Raw genomic sequence first — 14,794 nt, forward strand, 5'->3', positions numbered from 1 at the left:
TATTTCAAACTTTCTCATTTTTACTGTATTTGTTATGGTGATCTGTGACCTCTGATGCTACCATTGTGTAATTATTTTGGGGTACCACAAACCATGCTCATATGATGGCAAACTTAATCGATAAATGTTACATGTGTTCGGACTGCTCCACGGGCCAGCTTTCCACCATCTCTTTCCCCCTCCTCAGGCCTCCCTATTCCCTGACAATAACAATACTGAAATTAGGCCAATTAACAGCCCGGTTATGGCCTCTAAACGTTCAAGTAAAAGGAAGTGTTGCACATCTCCCACTTTAAATCAAAAGCTATAACTGATTAAACTTGGAGGCTGAAAGCTAGGTCTCTTGTGCAACACAGTTAGCCAATTTGCAAATGCAAAGGAAAAAATCTTCAAAGAAAAGTGCTATTCCAGAGAAAGCAAAACAGCCTTATTGCCAGTATGAAGAAGATTTTAGTGGTCTGGATATAAGATCAAACCACCCACAACATTCCCTTAAGCCAAAGCCTAATCCAGAGCAAGGCCCTAATTCTTCTATTCTATGAAGACTGAGAGAGGTGAGAAAGCTGACAAAAGTTTGAAACTGGCAGAGGTGACTCGTGAGGTTTAAGAAGCCAACTTCAGAATATAAAAATGCAAGGTGAAACACCTAGAAGATGCAAGTTATCCAGAAGAAGATTTAGTAGCTAAGATTAATGAAGATGGCTACGCTAAACAAATTTTCAATATAAACAAAAGAGACTTATATTGGAAGATGTCTTCTGCAACTTTCATAGCTATAGCTAGAGAGAAGTCAATGCCTGGCTTCAAAGCTTCAAAGGACAAGCTTACTCTCTTGTTAGGGGCTTATGTAGCTGATGACTTTAAGTTGAAGTCAATGCTCATTGACTATTCCAAAAATCCCTAGGGCCCTTAAGATTTACGCTGAATCTACTCTGCCTATGCTCTATAAATGGAACAAAGCCTGGATGACAGCACACCTTTTTACAATATGATTTACTGAATATTTTAAGCCCAACGTTGAGACCTACTGCTCAGAAAGATTCCTTTCAACATACTACTGCTAATTGAAAATGCACCTGGTCCCCCAAGAGCTCTGATGAAGATGTACAATGAGATTAATGTTGTTTTCAAGCCTCCTAACACACCATCCATTCTGCAGCCCATAGATCAAAGTGTCATTTCATTTATCAAGTCTAATTATTTAACAAATATATTTCATAAGGCTAATGCTGCCATGGATAGTGAGTCCTTTGATGGACCTGGGCTAAGTAAGTTGAAAATCTTCCAGAGAGGATTCACCATTCTGGATGCCATTAAGAACACTCCTGATTCATGGGAAGAGATCAAAATATTAACATGAACAGGAGTTTGGAAGAAGTGGATTCCAACCCACATGGAGGACTTTGAGGAGTTCAAGACTTCAGTGGAGGAAGTAACTGTAAGTGTCGTGGAAACAGCAAGAGAGCTAGAATTAGAAGAGGAGCCTGAAGGACTAAATTGCTGCAATCTTGTAATAAAACTTGAATGGATAAAGTTGTTTCTTATGCATGAGCAAATAAAGTGGTTTCTTGAGGTGCAATCTACTCCTAAAGATGAACACAAAAGGACAACAAAGTATTTAGAATAGGACATAAGCTTAGTTGATAAAGCAGCAGGAGGGTTTGAGACCATGGACTCCCAATTTTGAAAGAAGTTCTACTGTGAATAAAATGCTATCAAACAGCATCACATGCTGCAGAGAAATCGTTCATGAAAGGAAGAGTCAATCAATGAGGCAAACTTCATTGTTGTCTTAAATTATTTCTTTAAGAAATTAACTGGGGCCACAACCACCCCACCATTTCAGCAACTATCACCCTGATCAGTCAGCAGCCATCAACATCAAGGCAAGAGCCTCTACCAGCAAAAAGACCATGACTTACCGAAAGCTCAGACAGTGGTTAGCATTTTTAGTAATAAAAGTATTTTTTTTAATTAAGGTATGCACATTGTTTTAGACATAATGTTGTTATTGCATACTTAATAGACAACAGCATAATGCAAACATAACTTGTATATGCACTGAGAAACAAAACAATTCTTCTGACTTGCTTTATTGCAATATTCACTTTATTGCAGTGGTCTGGAACCAAACCAGCAATTATCTCTGAGGTATGCCTGTAAAACTCAAAACGGTTACTGTTAGCAACTATTTAAATATTTTAAGAATGCATATACTAATATGCAAAATTAAGCTGAACTTTAAAACAAGTGAAAACCGCAAACAGGTGTCAATAGCAAATAAGCAATCTAGAAAAACTATGTAATCACTTTTGGTTTTATATTTGAGATTTATGTTATTATAAAATTAATACTCTACCATCTAAAAATAATTGGAATATCTTCCAAGTCATTTCCTCTCTTCCTGGTTTGACTCTTCAAAAGTCTAAATTAATCTTATTTTAGAGGATGACCCTCCCCTCTTTCAGAACTACTCTTTAACAACATAATTCTCAGTAGTGCATTCTACACTCCAACACAACACCATCATCTAAGACTTAAGCTTCTATAATATGATCATTAATATTCTACAAAGAAGTATATTGCTGATTTTCCATAGCTATTAAAAACAGAAACAGACTGCATAAAGTCCCAACACTAACTTAGCTGACATATTTTGTTAATCAATAAGGTACAAAAAAACCCACAAAAACCTGGCAATGAAGCATGCAAATATTTCATAACTCCATAATTGTCCCCCATTCCACTCCACTCCATCCAACAAATTAAGGGAAGACTACACCAAGATCATGCAAATAGTAATTATATTAACCTAACCTTTAAATCTTTGAAATTGGATATATCTCCTTGAATCCTATTCTGTTTCTTCCTCTCAGTTTTTCTTGGAACTTACCTCTTAAACAGCTGTTGAATTTGTCCCTTTCTCTCCTTTTACATTGCCTTAGTTGAAGTCCTCAACATTTCTTGCCTGACTACTATAATCCCATTTTTTTGCAAAACTAAGTTATCTTATAAAATGTAAATTTGGGGGGCGCCTGGGTGGCTCACTCGGTTAAATGTCCGATTTCAGCTCAGGTCATGATCTCGTGGTTCGTGAGTTCAAGCCCCGCGTCGGGCTCTGTGCTGACAGCTCAGAGCCTGAAGCCTGCTTCAGATTCTGTCTCCTACTCTCTCTGCCCCTCCCCTGCTCATGCTCCGTCTCTCTCTCTCTCAAAAATAAAATAAACATTACAAAATTTTAAAAAATTAAAAATGCAAATTTGGTAATTTTACTTCTCTACTTAACTTTCCAAGTTCCTCTCTTGCTAGTGTTTTATAGGATCTTAATAGGTTATACAAATCTTAACCATCTGTGCCCCACATCCCTCTAGCTATCCCCAGCTACAACTCCTGCTTTGGCCAAGTCTGTGGCATAACTAGGTGTTTCAGAGCTCCTTGCCTGGATACTTTTTTCTTTGCCCACTCAGAAGGTGATAAAGTCCCACAGTAGAATCAGCTCAAATATTACCATCTGAGTCTTCACTGACCCTCCTGTCAAAACAGTTAAGGTACATATTAGCACTCTGAATAAGACATTACACTTCATTATATTTTAAACAAACAACTTCAATTGAGGGTCTTTGAGCTTATTCATCTTGTATCTCAAAGACAGAACCCAGGGTATGGCACACAGAATTAAACCAATAAACATGTGTAACAGGGGTGCCTAAGTAGTTCAGTTGGCATCTGACTGTTGGTTGCAGCTTGGGTCATGGTCTCATGGTTTGTGAATTCAAGCCTACATCGGACTCCGTGCTAGCAGCATGGAGCCTGCTTGGGGTTCTCATTCTCTCCCTCTCTCTCTGCCCCTTCCCAGCTCGCTCTCTCTGTCTCTCTCTCAAGATACACTTTAAACAAACAAATAAATAAATAAATGTAATATAGAGGCAACATGTTAAAAAAACCTTAATATGGAAAATTGTTATTACTCCATGACAAAAGTTTTTGTCAAAGATTAAAAACTCTGTCAGTTTTAGGTGAAATAGGAAAATGAAAAAATAGAAAAACTGGTATTAAGTGCAGTGTAATTTAAAATATTAGAAACATTGAGAACTGCTACATTTCTTTGTAAAAATTTATCAAGAGTTGTTTAAACAGTGCCCACCTATGCCTTGGCAAATCGTTGTACTCCTTCTAAGTTTGGGTCAACTTCCAACATTCTATCCTTTGCACTTTCAATGTCATGAAATATCTCTGAGAGTTCCTTTCATAACAATTTTTTTTGCTTGTGTCACTTTGAGACATTTTCATCCTTCTTGTCATACCACATTCCTCATTTATGTCAACTTATCTGCCTTCACTAAATCCCTTTGGCTGCGTGTCTAGTCTCTCAATGGTGACAGCATCCACAGTCCATGGTGAGCTATTTCTTCTACAATTCCCCATCCATGTGTGATTCCAATTTCACTCCCAGTATTATCACTCTTTGTTTCTTTGCTGTACAATTCCCACTGTCAGTGATCCATTTTTGTAAAATATGTCGTGAGTTTATTAGTGGAAGACAAAAAGGCAACATCGCTACACACTGTGCCTATGCATGAACTGTGTAACAAATATACAGTGACCAACCATGGGCAGACTCTGCAATAAGTGACATGAGCAGTCACTGGGTCACAATGCACACCTGTTATTTACATAATGAAGAACAAGGAGTTCTTACTTCAAGCAATTATTCATTCTTAAAGTATGGTGGTAACTAAAATGGGAACCCTGTTGTTGGATGGCTGGTGCTACTGACCTAAACCCTGATAACTGAAATGTGTATACTGAAAGTATACAAAGCACTGATGGTTTCCAAAAATCTATCTGATATGTCATTTTCTTTTTAAAATGGTTTTAATCTGTTAGCAGATGCTGTAAACTGCTTCAAAGTTTACACATCATTCAAACTGCCAACATACTCCTTTTTTTTTTAAGTAGGTTTCATGCCCAACACAGGGCTTGAGCACACACCCCTGAGATCAAGACCTGAGCTGAAATCAACAGATGCTTCACCGACTGGGTCACTCAGCACCCCCAACTGCCAACATATTTCAGTTAAAGTACCCCATTCAAGGGGCATGTGAGTAGCTAAGTTGGTGAAAAGTCTGACTCTTGACTTCAGCTCAGGTCACGATCTCACAGTCTGTAAGATAGAGCCCCACATAGGGCTCTGTGCTGGCAGCGTGGAGCCTGTGTAGGATTCTTTCCTCTCTGTGCCCCTCCCCTGCTCGTACGCACTCAAATAGACTTTTTTAAAATATGAATTAAAAAATAAAGTACCCTATCCAACTTTAAATTTAAAAAATGATTATTTTTACATTAAAGCTTCAATGACTGACTAAAGCTGATGGATTGATCAATTACAGAACACACTTAGAAACTAAAAAGTCACAAATTGGTATTTCTCTGATATAGCTCAGTGACTGAAAATTTAGGAATTGGGTCATTAAAAGAAAACAGAATCAACTAAGCTTACAAATTGCCTTCTGAAGTTATTCACCAACTCAAAATAATGTCTATCAATTTCAATTTGTTACTTAATACTACAAAATATACTAACCCAAAGTAGTTGAGAAGCTTTATCAGATCACATAAACCGTGCATGCAACTACACAGTGCCCACAAATAGAGGAAAGTATGCCAATTATTCATTTCCAGTGGGTGGATAACTTTCTATCCAATCCTAAAGGCTTACTACTAATTTGGTTCAACTTGGCTTAATTCCTAGAAGACTGGACTGGGGAGTTCATGAATTATCAACATCTGACAAATTCTAAGACAGTAACATCAGGGTTGAATTTACCAGTTAGTATTTGACTCACAAATGTGCTAACTGTATGTCTTTTAAAGGTGATCAAAGGTGCTAACCATTCTACAGTTCAAAAAAGAAGTAATTTAGTGAGAATATTTTATTGGCTTTGACATTTTAAATTTATCTCAGAAAATACTAACAAATCCTCATACAGGAGTCTAGACTACTGAAATAAATATTTCTTGGAATCCAAGAGGTCTTTACTGCTTACATCTTATGTTACTGACATTCATACTTGAATGAGCTTCAAATTGGAAAAAATCTGAGGTCTCTCCCTGTTTAAAGTCTTGACTGGTATCTCACAGCTCTTAGTATATCTAACACTAAATCTTTTAAGCCTGGTTTATGAAGCACTTTAAGCACTTATTTCTTATGCCTGTCAAACCACTAGTTCCCCAGGACTGCTCTTCCCTCATCAATAGACTTCTTTCAGTTCCTCAAATGGCCACCCTCTCTCACTCCACCTCTCATGCTGGTACTTCTCATCTTCTCCCAACCTGTTCTTCCTCCAATCCATGCCCTTATGCTAACATCCTCTGCCATTCTTCTGGCTAATTCCCACTCCACCTTCAACTCTCAGCTTAAAAGTAATTGCCTCCAAAAATCCTTCCCTATATACCAGAGGTCAGGTAACCAAGTAGATACTCCCATAACTATTTCAATTATCAACACTCATCAAATTATAGCAATCACTTATTTAAAGATTGTCTTTCCCCTACGACTACAAAATGAGTGAAAATAAAGAATGAGTTAATTTTGGTCACTTCCTGTCTCTCCCATTTGTAGTACAATGTCTAGCATTCAGTAGGTTCTCATTTAAAATATTTAAGTGGGTGAGTGAAGGAATAATAGGAAAGAGTATCATCTTCTTACCGAACTTTCAGGTGTCCTCTCTATAATCTTATCTCCTACTTCTCCAAGCTATTATTCAATACACCATAAATAGTGCAGTCACAATCTGGAATGCCTTTCTTCCTTCCTAACTAACTTTTCACTCTGGCCCCCTTCAAATAAGACCAGTCATTGCTCATCGTTCTAAATCTCCATCATCTTCCTGTACTACTTTTTTGGCATTTCACAACCAGACTGTCAAAGCAATCTTCTGTTTTCATTTTGGTACTAGAAAGCTGCTCACATTTTAAGCAGAGACTATGCCCCATTACCGAATATAATGCTTGGCCCTCCATAAATGTTTGCTGCTGCTACTACTGATGAGGTCAAGTTTATGTACCTCTTCTATCCCCACAAAGTCTCCTGCTATATACTGTTATAACCTATCAAAAATAGAGTGTGAGTGTACAGAAGTATATTCATGCAGGAACGTTTATACACAAATGTCCCATCTCACTCTAAAGTCTTTCGTTCCCTGTCTGAGATCTTTAAAGCATTTATTTATTCCTTAAACCCATAAGGTAAGGTACTTAATAGTGAGATATTCCAAAGGTCCATCAGGGTCCTCAATAAAATAACAATTATTACAAACTAGTACTTACCAGGTTCCCAAGAACCGTTCTATGAACTTTTCACATATATATTCATTTAATCCTCACAAGAAACCTATAAGGAAGTATATAATTACCCCCATTTTACTTGTAAGGAAATCAAGACACAGCACTGTTAAATAACTTGGCCCAAGGTCATAAAGCTGATAGACAATGAAACCAGTATTCAAACCTAGGCAATCTGGCTTCAGGTAACGTATTCAGAAAGTTCGGAATCATTCAACAAAATTCACAAGAGCAAGAAAATAAGGTGTTTCTGGTCAAATACCACATAAATACAGTGAAAACAAAGCAGACAGACTAATTCAATCTACAATTCAAGTTTACGTTTTAGGTTTACATAGCATTTAAAATATAACTGGTGATAACATTTTATTGAGCTCTTACTAACTACCAGGGATTCTGTGAATCCTTTTAATACCATCCTTAGTTCTTATACTAACTCCAAGAAACAGGTAAGTAAACTAAGGTTAAGTAAGATTAAATAATCAGAAGTTAAATAACATGCCAAGGTCACATATAAGTAGCCATGTCTTAGACTAAGTTCTTAAACTAACAAAGTTTACCTTTAATGACAGCATTTGCCTAAACCAGAATTTAAATTTACTGTAAATACCTTCTAATTCAGCATAATTAATCTATAATTTTACATACACTGGTACATAAAATCTACTGCTTCTAAAACATTCTTGTCATATTTTCTTTATAATACTACCAACAGTGATGCAAGGTAGCAAAATAAAGTTAAAATACATTCCTGGGGCGCCTGGGTGGGCTCAGTCAGTGAGTGACCAACCTCAGCTCAGGTCATAATCTTGCGGTATGTGGGTTTAAGCCCCTCGTTAGGCACTGTGCTGACAGCTCAGAGCCTGGAGCCTGCTTCAGATTCTGTGTCTCCCTCTCTCTCTGGCCCTCCCCTGCTTGTGCTCTGTCTGTGTCTCTCTCAAAAATAAACATTAAATAAATAAATAAATAAATTCTTAATATGGTAGAGAACAAGTACTGTTTGGCTTACCTTTATAAAAGACACATTCTCATTTATAAAATATCACTATTTATCTAGTTCAGTAAAAGGGAAAAATTTACATACCACTAAAAGAGCCTGGACTACAATCATCATTATTATCATCACTGCATTTACAAAGTCTATTCTGAAACACTTCATATTCATTAACTAACTTAATCCTTTAATAATCCTATGATAAAGTTACTATTCACTCCATTTTACAGCTGAGCAGCCAGAGGCACAGACAGGTCACACAGCACAAGGTTGTACAGCTAGAATATAGTAAAGTCAGGACCACCACAGCAGCAGGCTGTCCCCACACCCCAATCTATGCTCCACAACAAAAGCATTCTATCACAGCAACAGAACTCAACACCTTGCATAAAACTGTAAATTGATAACAGCAATCATTTGCTCTTTTTCCAAGTTATTTCTAAATTCAAAGATTAGGAAATTTCACAATACATTAAAGAATATTAAGCTGGGAAGCACTTATCCAATAGACATCTTCATCTATCATCAATAAAGCTGGCACTTTGTTGGTGTTTTATTCATAAACCTGAGTGTTCCATTAAGAAAAAGATATCTAGGGGCGCCTGGGTGGCTCACTCGGTTGAGCGTCTGACTTCAGCTCAGATCCGATCTCACTGTTCGTGGGCCTTGAGCCCCACGGTTGGGCTCTGGGCTGACAACTCAGAGCCTGGAGCCTGCTTCAGGTTCTGTGTCTCCCTCTCTCTGACCCTCCCTGCTCGCACTCTGTGTTTCTCTCTCCCAAAAATAAACATTAAAAAAAAAAATTAAAAAGAAAAAGATATCTAAATCATCATTACACTTGCTTTGAAATTACCATCTTTGAAATACTTGATATAGATTTTAGTTACAGCATAATATAAAACTAAGATAGTTAAATACTTGAGAAAAGATTCACTACAGATTATAAAACAGATTTCATCTCCTCTGAGCTAGAGATGATCAGCTTCCTAATTTTGGAATTATTTAAAGTTGCCCAAGGAAACACTGAAGGTGGCTGGTCCTCATACAATTAGATAGTAGATAATCAAGTCCAAAAACATGAATCATGAAAGAAAATCCAAATGTAACGTCACATTTTAATCATTTACTACTTATCTTCTTCTCTTATACAGAATAATTCACTTAAGAGCAGAAATATTGAAACTGAGAAAAAATACAAGATAAAATTTTCAAAACATTTTTCCAGGTAACTCTAGGTAAGTCACTATGAATAAATAGTATAATATTCTCAGTGAAGGAGAGTGGACCAGGATTTGAATGAGGATCCTTTTTTTTTTTTTTAATATTTTATTTTTAATGTTTATTTATTTCTGAGACACAGACGTGAGCTGGGGAGGAGCAGAGAGAGAGGGAGACACAGAATCCAAAGCAGGCTGTATCTAGGCTCTGAGCTTCAGCAGAGAGCCTGATGTGGGGCTCGAACTCACAAACCTTGAGATCATGACCTGAGCCAAAATCAGATGCCTGAGCCACCCAGGCGCCCCTGAATAAGGATCCTTTTATCCACAACAGGATTATTTTATTTATTTATTTATTTTAAATATTTTTTTTAACGTTTTATTTATTTTTGAGACAGGGAGAGACAGAGCATGAACAGGGGAGGGTCAGAGAGAGGGAGACACAGAATCTGAAACAGGCTCCAGGCTCTGAGCTGTCAGCACAGAGCCCAACGCGGGGCTCGAACTCACGGACCGCAAGATCGTGACCTGAGCCGAAGTCGGCCACCCAACTGGCTGAGCCACCCAGGCGCCCCTCAACAGGATTATTTTAGAATGGTGTATCATCTAGTTGAAGGAGTTACCACATTTGAAAAACAATGATCAAAGAACTCTAATAAAATTACAAAGAGAAGGAAACAAATTTAAATGAAGGCTTGTTCTGTGTTTACCTATACTGTATAGATAAGGAAATTGAGACTCTGAAATCTCTGATTTAAAAAAAAAAAAAAAATCACACAGCTATTAAGTGGTGGGATTAAAGATTAGAACCCAGACTGAATTCCTCTGTAACATTCCTAGAACATTAAATTCTGAAACTTTTCTTTGATTATTCAAAGATGCTTCATGATAGTATTTGTGACTAAAACTAAGTTTTCTAGTAGATTAGTAACAAATTGGTTTCCATTGGATACCACAGGTTAGGCAGATTTCTTACATATGACAACTTTAAAAGGCTCAACCCAGGGGCGCCTGGGTGGCTCAGTCGGTTAAGCGTCCGACTTCAGCTCAGGTCACGATCTCGCAGTCGGCGACTTCGAGCCCCGCATCAGGCTCTGGGCTGATGGCTCAGAGCCTGGAGCCTGCTTCCGATTCTGTGTCTCTCTCTCTGCCCCTCCCCCGTTCATGCTGTGTCTCTCTCTGTCTCAAAAATAAATAAACGTTAAAAAAAAAAATTTAAAAAAAATAAAATAAAAGGCTCAACCCGGAGAAGAAAAAAATTGATAAAATGGACTTCATCAAAATTAAGAACTTCTGCTCCTTGAAAGATACTGTTAAGAAAAGGAAATGACTACTGGTAGACTGGGAGGAAATACTGCAAAACACAGATCTGAAAAAGGACTTGTATCTAAAATACATAAAGAACTCATAAAACTCAATAACATTTGAATTATTCAAAACTCAAAATAATATTTTGTTTTAAAACAGGCAAAGGTATGAAGACATTTCACTACAAAGATATACAGATGGCATAAACGCATGTGAAAAGCTCCCCATCATTAAGGAAATGTGATTTAAAATCATAAAGAGATACCCCTACATACTTATTAGACTGACTAAAATTAAGAAAAATATAAACAAAAGACCTGACAACACCAATGCTGGGGAAAGACTCAGAGCAATTGAACTCTCAAACTGTTTTCTTCCAGTTCTCATACAATACTGACAGGCATGCAAAATAATGTGGTCACTTTCGAAAAGATGGCAGTTTCTTATAAATTTAAGTATATGCTTAGCATACTACCCAGCAATCCCACTCCTCAGTAGTTACCCAAGAGAAATGAAAATTTATGTTCATGCTAATGTTTACAGCAGCCCTATTCATAATCTCTCCAAACTGGAAATAACACAAATGCCCTTCAGCTGGTGAATGGATAAACTTGGTAAACATCCCTACAATAAACTACACAGAAATAGAAAAAACTGCTTTTACACTCATGACACATAGATGAATCTAAATGTACTATGCTAAAAAAAATTTTTACTTAGAAAAATTTTATATTATGCTAAGTGACAGAAACCAGACTCAAAGCTACATGCTCTGTGGCTCCATTTATAGGACATTCTAGTAAAGGCAAACTATCAGGGGTTTTCAGGAGTTGGGGTTAAGGGGATGGACTGATTGTAAAGGAATACAAGGAAACTTCTTGGAGTGCCAGATAAATCCTGTATCTTGACTACAGTAGTTTTACATGACTACATAGATTTGTTAAAGCTCAGCACATTGTACTAAGAAGGATGAATGTTAAGGTAATGTAAATTGTACCTCAGTAAGATAAACATCAACAAAAAACTAATATAAATGCAATTATGCAAATAATTCATTACAAATGAATTATAATGGATATGAATTTGTAACCACAAATCCAGTGTAGAACATCATATCTCCATTTTAAAAAATCATTTAAAAATATTCCTTTAGAATATTCACTTACACAGGGCATATATACCATTTTGTAACATACCATAGCATTAGCATTATTGGTTTTTATTTCAGTAAAATAATTATTTAAATAAAAATACTGCATACATTAACTTTTTTCCAAAACCAATTTCATTAGTTTCTAAACGGGCTGAATGCTTTCATGTGCCAAGAAACAATTTTATATCATTCCTTTGTTATAACTGAATAAAAAAACATTGCTCTTATAAAAAGAATTAATTTACTACTGAAGACCTCATGGTCATAGATTTTTCAAATCTCTGTAATACCATCATCCACTTATTGGTCCATTTGACTTCAGAAATCTTAAGAAAACAGCAGTTAAATAGCTTTTATTACATTTGAAAGAGGTAGGTGTGTGTCTGGAATGATAGCTATTTTTCTCGTTTAGGGGGTGAGAACACAAAGCAGCCCCAAACTAAACTCTGAGGAGTACAATTCTCTGTTTTCAAAGCTGTAACCTATTAAATAGTCCAGATTACATTTAACTCCTTTTAAAAGCAGTTCCCTTCCTCCCCCCACTTCCCCCCCCCCCCCCGCCCCATTCTGTATATTCAGGGGCTCTCAATGCCAGAGAAAACAGCCCCTCTCATTTGTATAACACTAATAGTTTATAAACGCATTTTCGCACATATTATCTCTTTTAATTCTCACCAAGGCCTATGAGAAAGTGTTTTGTTTTTTTGTTTTTTGTTTTTTTAATTTCCATTTTGTAGACATCAAAACCCCCTTGGAAGGTCAGATTAGTTGTTCAAAAATCACACACACCAGGTTAAGTGGCAGGGGCAGAATGCTGTTTTGGTTTTTTTTTTAATTTTTTTTTTTTTAACGTTTATTTATTTTTGAGACAGAGAGAGACAGAGCATGAACGGGGGAGGGTCAGAGAGAGGGAGACACAGAACCTGAAACAGGCTCCAGGCTCTGAGCTGTCAGCACAGAGCCCGATGCGGGGCTCGAACTCACAGACCGCGAGATCATGACCTGAGCCGAAGTCGGCCGCCTAACCGACTGAGCCCCCAGAATGCTGTTTTTTATTACTCTGGTATCCATTAGCATCTGCTACAGTCTGAAGACAGCCAACATTATGGGAAAGCTATACCTAACAATGTGTAATAATATTAGCAACACTTGATAGCCACAATGTATATTAAAGGAGAGTGAGTAAAGAACAGTTTAGTGACTACTAAACGTGGAATGAAATCCTGGATGGAAAAAACCAAAGGCCATTACTGGAACAAGAGGCAAATTTGAATAGAGATGCATATTAGACAATATGACTGAATCAATGTTTAATTCCCTGAATTCGATAACTGTAACATAATACGTAGAGAAAGTCCTTGTTCTTAGGTGATACATATTTTAAATATTCAGGAATGAAGGGTTCTGACATCTGCAACTTACTGAAAGTGATTCAAAAAAATGTATGTGTGTATAGAGAAATCAAATGGCAAGATGCTAACCGGTGACCTAGGTGAAGATTATACCGTACTCAGTTATTACTACTGAATTTATAAGATTGAAATTTCAAAAGGTGTTGAAGATAAAAAGTAAAACATTAATATTCTCTAAGTTTTCTTAAATAGCTATTAGTCATCTCCAATGAGATCTTTTGTTAAGAAACTGAATTTAAAATACACATTATTTTTAGTGCCTCTGTAAGTTAACTCTAGTTGAATCAAACAGTATTGGTTCATTTAAAAAACAACAGGGTACAAAACATGGCAGCAAACAACACATAATATTTCTGAGGAACAGCTCATCCTTTTTTAATGCTATGGCAATTTTTAGTAAAATTTACATACTGTCCTTAATTTTAAGAAGCCTAACATCTGCTAAAAACAGATAAAACCCAATGTCCAATTCTTATGGATCATTAACAGTATTCCAAAAAGAGCAGACATGCTGTCAGATAGTACATACTTAGCCAAAATTCAATCCATTTCAATATGTATGATTTTACCATTGAGTGTTTCTCCCATCCCATTCCAAAAGATTTTTTTAACAATTTTTTGTAATCTTAATATATTTCACAATAAATGCAGTGAAGTTGCACCATGTACATTATTTTATTTCCATGAATTCAACCGTAAGCCCTCAGGGAAAAACACTGTGGATTTCAATAGCATAGACACCATTTCACTAATAAACATGCCTTCCCCAAGGAGCACTAAGCACAAGTATGAGAATGGAGCTGTCCAGTTAACACATGCCTTTCTCCCTGTGTGCATCTTGCCAAGCTTCACTCCTAGTATTTAAAGGATTCTTGTGCAACAGATCCCACAATGTAAGCCAACTCTTCGCCTGGTGCTCAACTAAAGAAATTTATTTTTAAAGTTTCTGAAGGAAAAACTAGCTACTTTGTACTTCTAGGAGACAATAAACGTATGACATAATTCACAACCACTTTAAGAGATTTTCAAAGGTTATTTTAAATAAAATCTATTTTTTTGTCACATGCACTAACTTCACAACTTAACTCCATCTGAACATGCAACTCCAACATAAATGTACACTATTATTCACACCAAGAACATAACACACTTCAGTGCAAGGAGGACTTCTTTCTAAAGGCTACATTCAGAAACATTCCTTAAACTTTCTAGGTCAACTCCATATATTTCTTTTTAGTTATTCCTGAGTCCACCAATTTGTACTTTCTTTCTCTAGATTTTTAACCTGATCTAACCGCACTTCTACATTCTTCCTACTCATAGACTCACAGCAAAAAGAAACTCAGAAATCACAATCTAGGGGTGTCTG

General features: G+C 36.6%; 1 protein-coding gene and 1 long non-coding RNA gene across 3 annotated transcripts in view; one reads left to right on the forward strand and one right to left on the reverse strand.

The window, feature by feature from the left end:
* The window catches only part of FERMT2 (FERM domain containing kindlin 2), an 83,982-nt gene that overhangs the window by 64,079 nt on the left and 5,109 nt on the right, over window positions 1–14,794 (reverse strand). The gene's annotated exons all lie outside the window — the stretch shown is intronic.
* Window positions 1–14,794, forward strand: part of LOC122239606 — a 37,552-nt gene that overhangs the window by 20,086 nt on the left and 2,672 nt on the right. Inside the window, exon 3 of the long non-coding RNA XR_006218855.1 lies at window positions 9,487–9,570. This is a non-coding gene — a long non-coding RNA (uncharacterized LOC122239606). The remainder of the gene's footprint in view (window positions 1–9,486; window positions 9,571–14,794) is intronic.

Source organism: Panthera tigris, chromosome B3, assembly GCF_018350195.1.
Source record: "Panthera tigris isolate Pti1 chromosome B3, P.tigris_Pti1_mat1.1, whole genome shotgun sequence".
NCBI classification, from domain to species: domain Eukaryota; kingdom Metazoa; phylum Chordata; class Mammalia; order Carnivora; family Felidae; genus Panthera; species Panthera tigris.